The sequence below is a fragment of the Rattus norvegicus genome, chromosome 17 (assembly GCF_021556685.1).
Source record: "Rattus norvegicus strain SHRSP/BbbUtx chromosome 17, alternate assembly SHRSP_T2T, whole genome shotgun sequence".
NCBI classification, from domain to species: domain Eukaryota; kingdom Metazoa; phylum Chordata; class Mammalia; order Rodentia; family Muridae; genus Rattus; species Rattus norvegicus.
The window spans coordinates 25,695,632-25,705,641 of record NC_141550.1 but is presented as its reverse complement, the minus strand read 5'-3'; positions in this window follow the sequence as shown (position 1 = coordinate 25,705,641).

The window sequence follows — 10,010 nt, the reverse complement described above, 5'->3', positions numbered from 1 at the left end:
GCCATGTCTGGCACCATTTATCACCTCATCCTGTGCATATATGTTAGAGTTTTATCAAAACTTCCACCCAGGATGATAGCATTAACTTCTTCTTTTGTTCAAAACAGAATGCTCTATTTTACGAGTAAACTTGATAGTGGCAGAAACATATGAAATACTCTCTCCTGTTCTCTCCTGTGGTGAATTTCTACAGATGGCTTGTGTCTGCAGAGAGGTACCGAATGGAGTGGAGAGACTCAGGCTTTAGCATTCCAGACCCTTGCCATTCACATTGTAAAATAACAGTTGACACTTGTGCACCCTGCCCAAGCACATGGCCTACTGTCTTAGTCATTTTACTCACAACTGTGACGAAGACTGGGCCAAATCAACATTACAGGAGGAAACGTTCTTCTTGGCCCACGGTTTCAGGGTACAGTCCACAGCGGTGTGGCAGTGAGAATTGCACCAGTTATGGCAACAAAGGTATGAGGAAGCTGGTGATACTGAGTGCATAGTCAGGAAACGGGGAAATGAATACTTGGAGTTCCGTTTACTCTTTTTAATTCCGTTCTGGGTCCCAGCCATGGTTTTTCAGAAAACAGTCTGAGGCAAGGTTCACAATGCTGGTACTTGACTACACGTGTGCAAGTGTACAGGGAGATAAGGATAGGATGTAGGTGGGGAGAGGAGTGATGGGAAGTCACACAACAGGCTCTGCACCATAAGCACAGCCTTTCCTTTTAAAACAAGCAATCTGGAAGCATTGTAATTCATTTAGGAAATGCACCTGCAGTGGAGGGCTGTCTCCAGCCTGCTTACAGGGAGCATTCATACCATTGTGCAAAGAAAGAGAGGCGTAGCCTCCAGGGCACTCCCTTCTGTTCCCGTTCTCATTCTTCCATTAAGTGAAGTTCCTTCTGAAGCATAGATGTTTCTTCCTTGGCATCGCATCACCTGCAGGACGGGCAACTTAGAGTGCCCTGTGTCATACCCAAGTACGGAAGTGGCTCTCCGGGCAGGGTTGCTGTATCGCGGAGCATTAGAAGGCAGGGAGTGCAGATTTTGGAGTTGATCTCTGTTAGGTGGGATTGATGAGAAGCTCATGGGTAAAATGGAGGGTGCTGCTATGCTTGGGAAATGCAGACAGTGTAAAAAAAGAAAGGGTGAGGGGAGACAGGTGTCTTATCCAGAAATTTTCTGTCCTACTTTTCCTCCGCATCAGTTCTTTGGATGCTACTGATGAGTTAGGCTCTGGCCTAGATGTTGGACAAGCAGTGATACATGAAAAAATTAGAAATGACGGTGATGATGATGGTGGTGATGGTGATGATGATGATGATGATGATGATGGTGATGATGATGGTGATGATGATGGTGATGATGATGGTGATGGTGGTGGTGGTGATGGTGGTGGTGATGAAGACGACGACGAAGACGACGACGACGGTTGCAATCTTTGTGGAGTGTGTCGGTTAGTTTTGGTGTCGACCTATTGATGTGAGAAACCCCTAGAAAAGATGTAAAACTGTCCTCTCTGCCTGTGCCTGTCAAAATGTTTCTAGAAAAGATGCATCTGCGTGTCAGTGAGATGAGCAGGGGCAGGCCACTGTGTATGCAGGCAGCCGGGTGCAGGGCCAGGGAATCTGATGGAGCATGAAGGAGGAAGCTTGCAGGGCACACGTTGAGCCCTTTGCGAGCAGGTGCATTGCCCTCTGTCCTTGTACCTTCATGCATCGCACTCTGCGTTCTTCAGACTCTCTCTTCAAGGTGTCAGGCAAATATTTGTTATAGCGTTTTTAGTGGTAGTCTTATATGTTGATGACAAGGGATTATCGACCCTTAAGATGCAGTCTGAGGCTCAATAATTGTATGTAATTGTAGTGATTGGGCGAAGGTGAAGTATTTGCATCTCAAACTGATCTTCTGTTGTGGCCGTGGTGGTTGTTGACTTTTTACCCAAATAATTACTTTGAAATATAAATTAAATGTAGTTATCCTCAGCCCACTCTGCTTTTGGAAAGAGACGTTGTGCTTCACATCGGCTCGGGGTCCTTTTAGATTTCAAAATAAGAAAATTTTGCATTGGAAGGGAAAGAAAAAAAATATTCATTTCCTATGACATCTGTGAGGCTGGGCTGAAATATCAACTTTCAGTTTTATTAATTTTTGATGTTTTTCTTCATTACCATTATAGAAATTTGTATCAATTATCAGTAAGAAACTAATTTTCCTTCCTATTATTTTTATTTATTTTTGCTTTTTATTTTGTTTCTCAGTAACAATTTTGTAGGTCTGAGATGGCATGTTGGCATTTCTCCAGGTTCTCTGGCATCTAGATTTACAGTTGAAACCAATACCTCTCATCCTTCCTTTTCTTACAGACTTCCAAGGTTTTAGGTTTCCTCTCAGTCTGTGAAAAGCTACATTTCACTATATTTTGAGAACCCTCTAAAGAAAATAAATTAGCTTGCTCAAATTTCCATTTCATTTTCCATATAAAATTTTATTTCTTCCTTTGGTTCTGGAAACCTCATCATATTTCTTTGACTATTGCCTCTCTTCTATTCCTTTATTTTGGTCCCCTGGAATTCTTACTAAATCCATATTAGCAACTATTTTTCTAGTCTCTAAAATTCTATTTACACTAAAAATAGCATACATATTTTAATCTTTCTGACCTATTTTATGAAGCACCTCATACTGCCTGATTTTATTTAACTAACACACTGAGTTTTATAGAAAAAATCAGATCAATTGAGATACAATATACAGGCGACAAAGCACAGATATTATAAATGCAGAGCTGATATGTTTCAAGAAATGTATTCAACCACATGATTGTTCTGGATGAAGACAGCATTTTTCACTGTTGCACTAAGTTCTCTGAAATCATTTACAGAAAAGTTCCCTTCTATCTCTTCTATGCTACAGTTTATCTTACTTATTTTACAATAAATTCACTTTAGTTGTAATATTTTATACAAAAGACAATGTTTTTATTTTACTCTTTTCTACTTATTCATTTTCAAATCAACATAATGTCTGGAGGTCCATTCATATCATTAATTTTATTAAAAAAATCCATTCTGTTTTAATGCTGTAGAACCCTGAATTAATATTAACTAACAGAGACACAGGGGATTGAATCACAAACCTCATGCTTGCCAGGCTAGTGCCTTGCTATTGCTCTGTATCCCGAGTCTATTTTTTTTCTTTTCTTTTTTTCAGAGCTGGGGACCGAACCCAGGGCCTTGCGCTTGCTAGGCAAGTGCTCTACCGCTGAGCTAAATTCCCAACCCCATCCCCAGTCTATTTAAACATATTTATTCTATTATTTTCAATTATGTGTATGTGTGTGGGTGTGTGGACATGAGTTCCAATGCCCACAGGAACTAGAAGAGGGCATCGGATTTCCTAGAGCTGTGGTTTCAGGTGGTCATAAGCCATGTCCCTTTAGTGCTGGGCTGTGGGCCCAGGTTCTTCAGAAAACCAGTACAAGCTTCTTAACTGCTAGGCCATTTCTCTAGCTCTACAGCTCTCAGCCATTTTTTGTATTTTTTTATAACATGATCTGGCTCAGTTGCCTTAGTTGAGACTCGAATTTGTGGTCCTCCTGTTTCAGCTTTCTGAGAAGCTGGAGCTAGAAGCTGAGTCATTAAGCACGGTTTTCATGTTATACAAGGAGAGCGGCAGAGGCCTGATTTAATTTGTCTGCAGATTCCTCCCCAACCAACAGTGTTCAGTAAACCAGCAGTATAATCAAATCCCTCATACCATGTTATATTTTTAGAAATATTAGATTAGTAATAATCACAGTGTCCAAAAATATAATCAACAAAATTCTTGAGAACATCTCTGTCTGATATCAGAAGAATGGAAGAATAGGAGAAGTGGTTTAAAGGTTCCATATAAGAGAGTAGATGGACAGAGACATTTTGCGTCACACAAAAAGATTACTGTTAGGAGAAAAAGTTCAAGAATATATATATATATATATATATATATATATATATGCGCATATGTGTATATATGTATGTATACATATATGTATATGGAGAGAGAGGGAGAGGGAGAAAGAGAGGGAGAGGGAGGGGGAGGGGGGGGGGAGAGAGAGAGAGAGACTCTTTTTATAGCCCTCGCTGTCCTGAAATTAGCTCTGTAGACCAAGTTGGCCTTGAACTCACAGAGATTCACCTGCTTTTACCTCCCAAGTGCTGGGATTAAAGGCAAGCACCACTATCACTCAGCTACAATTTTTAACCCAGAGCTTGGATTTTGTATTTCATTGTCTACAGGTAGGTGTCTTAAAAGGGACAGAAATGGAACCTGTGAGAAACGTTACTCTCAGGGGAAATCTGAGATACACAAAAATAACAGTGCTTCTAGGAGATGTGTGGCAGTAGAAAGGAGTTGTGGCAGTGTGTATGTGTGTGTGTGTGTGTGTGTGTGTGTGTGAAGATTCTGTAGAAAGGGAAATGGAAAAGTACCCAAAACTCCTTTTCTTTCCTATACATTTCCATAAAATATTTATAGTTTAGAAAAGTAACAGGAGAGGGCACTCTTAAACTAGTAACCCTGTGCATGAATTAAGTAAGAAGCGGGGGTGGGGGTGGCATGGGAGGAACGGGAAAAGGTGTAATAAAAACAATTTCATAAGAAGATAATTTTAGCTGCTGAAGATTTTCCAGAAATAACCGCAAGAAAGGATGTTTCAAATGAAAATAAATACATATCCTCGCAAAGCATTTGGATTTCAAGTTTGAAAATTTAAAAGTTAAATGCATGTGTGTGTGTGTGTTTGTGTGTGTGAGAGAGAGAGAGAGAGAGAGAGACAGAGACAGAGACAGAGAGAGAGACAGGCAGAGAGAGAGAGAGAGAGAGAGAGAGAGAGAGAGAGAGAGAGAGAGAGAGAGAATTCTCCTTGGAATAGTTTATGTTCTTACAGCCTTGGGCCCATTAATGTGCTGGAATAGCTTTCAGAATGAGGAAAACTGTTCTAGGTACTAGTTTACTATGAAGTCTGTTACAAAAACTTCAGACAAAAGGCTAGATTAGATGCAGGGACCCAGGGACCCAGGGATGGGGGACACAGAGCTACAGACTTTCTGTGTCCCCATGAGAAGCTTCATGTTCCAGGAATCTCCTGTGTGTTTAGAGATCTGCACACTCTAGCACACAGTCACCTTGGCTGTTCATGCAAACTTCAATAATAGGCATTCTCGATTAAATCATTGGCTACTGGTGACCATGTCTCCTCCCCAGTGCTTGCAACAAGAGACTGAAAGTCCCAACCCTTAAATCCTGAGTTGGTCTTTCTGGTGACCGGCCCCTATCTTGTAGTTATTGAAGAACTGCCAACCAACAATGACCTCAGTAGCATAGGAAAGATACCATCCTTATTGAGGGATGGAATGATCAAGGCTTCCCCTTAGGCCATGATGAATGGAAAAGGAACACAGCTCCTTTCCCAAAGACAGGCATATGTGTGGTAGAGCTGGTAATAGCCTGGGGCCAGAGGCTTTGGGGAGTGGAGGATCTTAGAGGCTCTCCTCTTCGCTCTAAATGGCTCTGGTTGTAATTCCCCAGGTTACTTCGTGTTCAGTTTATAATGTTCTTGAGATACTTTGTGTTCTCTTTGTGCAGCATTGTTTGGTTAGCTTCCTGCTGACTCCATCCCTTTGTATGATAGTTTCTGTTGACTTTGTCCTATTTCTTCCCTGAGAAAAGAATGTAAGATGCTGTGCTTCTTAAATGTGCTTGCTTGGCACAAGACATGGCTGGTGTAAGACATCTCAGCCACAGCTTTCAGTGTTCTTTACCTTTTCATCTCTTGGTCATCCCACTTAGGACTCTGTCACTGTAGAATGAACTGCTTGGCCCAGGTCATGTTATCATTAGGTAAAATACTGAGAAGTTCAAGAACTATGTACCAAGAAACTGCTGAAGACCAAACAGAGGAAGCCTCGGTCATAATGGTCATATGCATGCTTTCCCATCAGCCATTATAACCAGGAAAGCTGAAATACAGAGATAGTAAAATGGTCTCAAGCATCTTGTTTATCTCAGAAAATGGAATAAAAGCACAGTAGATTTCTTGACAGGATTTTTGAAATTCAATCTCCACCTTGAAGATGTTCTCTATTCCTACCCTTTGAAAAGCATTTAGAAACTTTACCCCTCCACTATTAATAAATTTAACAAATTGGGGAAATTTTCATAACAATTAGAATTCTTTTTTAGTATTATAAATGTCACTAGAGTTACACTCACATATTGCATAATTTCACTTCAGGTACTAGCCATTTCCAGCCATGCTGGGTGTTTGAAGGTGTGATTGGTGAGACCTGAAGCTCAGAGCGGGTCCATATGGGTTGCTGAGGTGAGAAGAATGGAACAACAGAAACTAGGTCATGTGTGTCTTCATAGAGAGTATTTTAGCCAGACTTTATGCTGCAGTGTCCAAAATACTTAAGAGAGCAACTTAAAGGGGAGGGGAGATCATTGATTTAAGCTCACCCCCTCAGTCCATTTTGGTGAGGATGGTGTGGCAGGGTAGAGAGGCTCACACTGTGGCAGACAGGAAACATGGTGGCAAGAAGTAATAGGAAGGGACCATCAAGATACAGCTAGAAGCAGGTTCCTACTCATCTGTTGACTTGACTCAGACCTTACCTTCCATAGTTCATCCCTTCCCAATACTCTGTGCAAACTTTTGAGTATACTAGTGGTGTAAACCTAGGTCCAAAGTTCTAATTGTTTGGGAATCACCAGCATGGATCCACCCAGAGGTGTGCTTGACTGAACTCACTACTGAACTCATAGGCATTTTTCAACCCAATCAAACTGACAATCAAAATTAACTCTCACAGTAAACACCGAGACACAGAGGAAATCAATGGGGTCCCTTTCCTTTATTCTCTATTAGCGTTCTCTTACCTTTGTAGAAAGTTTTAATCCCAATCCAGGGTTTCTACCCCATCTTTGGTCTTTTAGTTGCCAAATAAAAGATTCACACAACATTTATGTTTACCAAAAGGCTCAAAGAGCACAAGAGTTGGGCAGATATCGACCCTCTATGCTATCAGAGTCTACTTTCCTATCGATAACCCCAAATCATCAGTATGCTTCATTGGGCTGCTCTTAACTCCATTTGGCCAGCCCTCAAGACCACCTTTATTTATGGATCACCTAACTCATAGTGGCTTCTCCTTCCTCCTCCTGCACCTTCTTCTTTCGTGGTCCCCTTCTGAACCCCAAGCTCAGTAATCCTAAACCCTGCCTATGTCTCTTTTGCCCAGCTGTAGGCTGTCAGCATCTTTATTTACCGATCAGAAACAACTTGAGAGCAAAGTCACACAGTGTCACTTGGTTTTAAGATTCTCTTGTCTCTGGGACAACCAGGTCTTGGGGGCCCAATATTAGCATCAGAATACAAGCAGCATCAGGCCAACCTACTACACCCTACAGAACTCTAATTCCAACAGCCTATTAACTAATAGATAGGGATGTGAAACCAGTGTTGATCAAGTTCCCAGACTCTAACACTTTAAACCCCATTTAAGTCTTATTAAAATTCTACCATATGAGAAATAGTGAGATTTGATATACAAAAGAAATGACATGGAGAACCAATCATTACAGATATAATCATTTCCTACCTGAAAATTAGCTTTAAAAATTCCTAAAAAAATAGAAAAAAATGTAAAATAAATCTTTGAAAGGGAGTTGGTTACAGAAAGCTGGGTTTTTTTGTTGTTGTTTTTTTGTTTTTTGTTTTTTTTTTAACCACAAGTACCATCTTTTGATGATTTCCATAGGGCAATTTCTACACTATTCTAGGAACCAACAGTGACTATTTCCTTTGGAGACATAAATCCAGCAACATGTTTTTCTGTAGTCTTTCTATCCTTTAGGAGTCCTCGAGTTAGATAAATAAATAAGGAGAGACTTCCTGCATTGGCCATTCCAATTAGATCCAACCTTACTTCATAACGTTTTGAAAAACTAATTAGCAATTTGAACTAGGCACAGCATCTACTGGACATTCATACCTGTTTAACTCATAAGCCAGGCAGTAAAATATTCTGGCATAATTTTCTTTACAACAATGATATATCAAATCAAACTAAGGAGGATGGACTTATAGAAGGTAATACTCCTTATTTTCGTGATGAAATTCTATAAATAAGAACTTGTGTACCCAGATAAGTGCCCTTCTTTGTAATGTGTATTTGGTTGTCCTATAATATCACTGTCCCCATTCCATATCAGAGCACCAGAATCTTGAATTCAAATCAGATTGTTAATGGAAAGAAGAAAAATAAAAAAGAAGCAAATAGAAGACAACTTCTTTTTGAATGAATATTTTGGAGTATTTCCTGGATCTTTTGAGGGAGAAAATGAAAGGGGTTTACTAAGTTTAAAAATACAGGTGGCTTGAAGGTCGCCTTTTTCTGCTTACAGAGAATGAGAAGGCTCATGACTTCTTGCACACAGTTGAAGCCCATGCTTCTGTTGACTGGGGACTTCCTTTTCTTAATAACACATAGGGACTTGAGGGAGTTTTCATAAGCACTATTTTTTTGCAGTGGAAATATTTTGGTGTTTACCTAATTGAAAATATTGACACAGTAGAGGCTGAATGAAATGGAGACCCACATGTCTTTGCTGAGTGTGGCCTGAAGGTAGATAATGAATTAAAACAAGTTGAGAAGGGGACATGTCCCATGGCATGTGTGTGGGACCTGGGAGGGGTTATGGGGAAATAAGAGCAAAATGCATTGTATGCAAAGATGAAATTATCAAATAAATAGAAATGTTATGTTAAAAATTACCTTATATAAAAACCTACTCGAGAGTAGAAGATATAAGTGTAGAGATGTCCCACATTCTTGAACGTATTTGCTGAGCTAGCTGACTCCATGCAAGACGCATGGGCACAATGGTGACATTCAGGAGGATATAACTTAGGTTACAAAAACCAGGAGATCAACCACAGCTGCTAGAGGAGATAAGACTCAATTTTTCCAAAGGGTTTTAGGGATCTCACCTACAGACACTCACTTTGACGCCTTCAACTTCAGTTTTCTCTGCACAATTACAAGAGCATTTCCTTGGGTGCTTGCTCGATTTTGATCCCTTTTCAGGGCTGTGTTGTTAAATCTCCTCTTGAAAACTGGCCAACATGCACTTACAAAGCTGTTTTTCTAAGGAACAACTTAGCATTTCCTACGTCAACCTGAGGTCATTCTGAAAAGCTAGTTCTCCATGATGGAAGGCATGAACTAATGGGCACTTAAAGGTATTTAAAACAACTCCTTAGCCTAGAATACACACTACTGAGAATTCTTATACGTTAGGATTTGCATAGGTAATATTAAAATTTCAGTTGTAATATTCATTGCTGCAATGATTTGATACGAAATATATTTCCCAAACTCCCTTTTTGAAAAAGGCATGCGCCTCCTATCACAATAGTTTAAAGGTCTTTTATTGGTGATTTATGATGTGGTATTAAATAGTTGTTGGATACACTTGACAATTTATAGCTAATGGATTAAAAGAACCAAGAATTTCTTGGTTTGATAAAATAGCACATTTTGAGGAGAAAAAGTGAAAATGACTTCAACTATATAGTACAGCTGTTTCTCTATGAGCCTTTTTATTAAAACAATAAATGTCTGAGTGGCCGCATGTGCAGCAGCTGAAGCTCCTCTCATCTTGGTTTTTCATTTACATAAAGGGCATGACTTTAAGTGTAGGGAGGGAACCCTGAGGAAGAGGACAAAGACTATGGACCAAAGGAGTTTGTAGAAAATCAGGACACTGGGTAGTTGGATGAATAAGAACAAGGTATAAGGACACCTGTATTCGAAAGCACTGTAACTAAACTTGTCACATGGATTCAGTACACTAAACACTCCCGTACAGAAAGAATGAGAGAGCGCTGTATACTAGCGATAAGTGGATACTCCTGTCTCTGTTTTCATCTGCATCAAATATTCAGCCCTTTGAATTAGTCAAGTTAA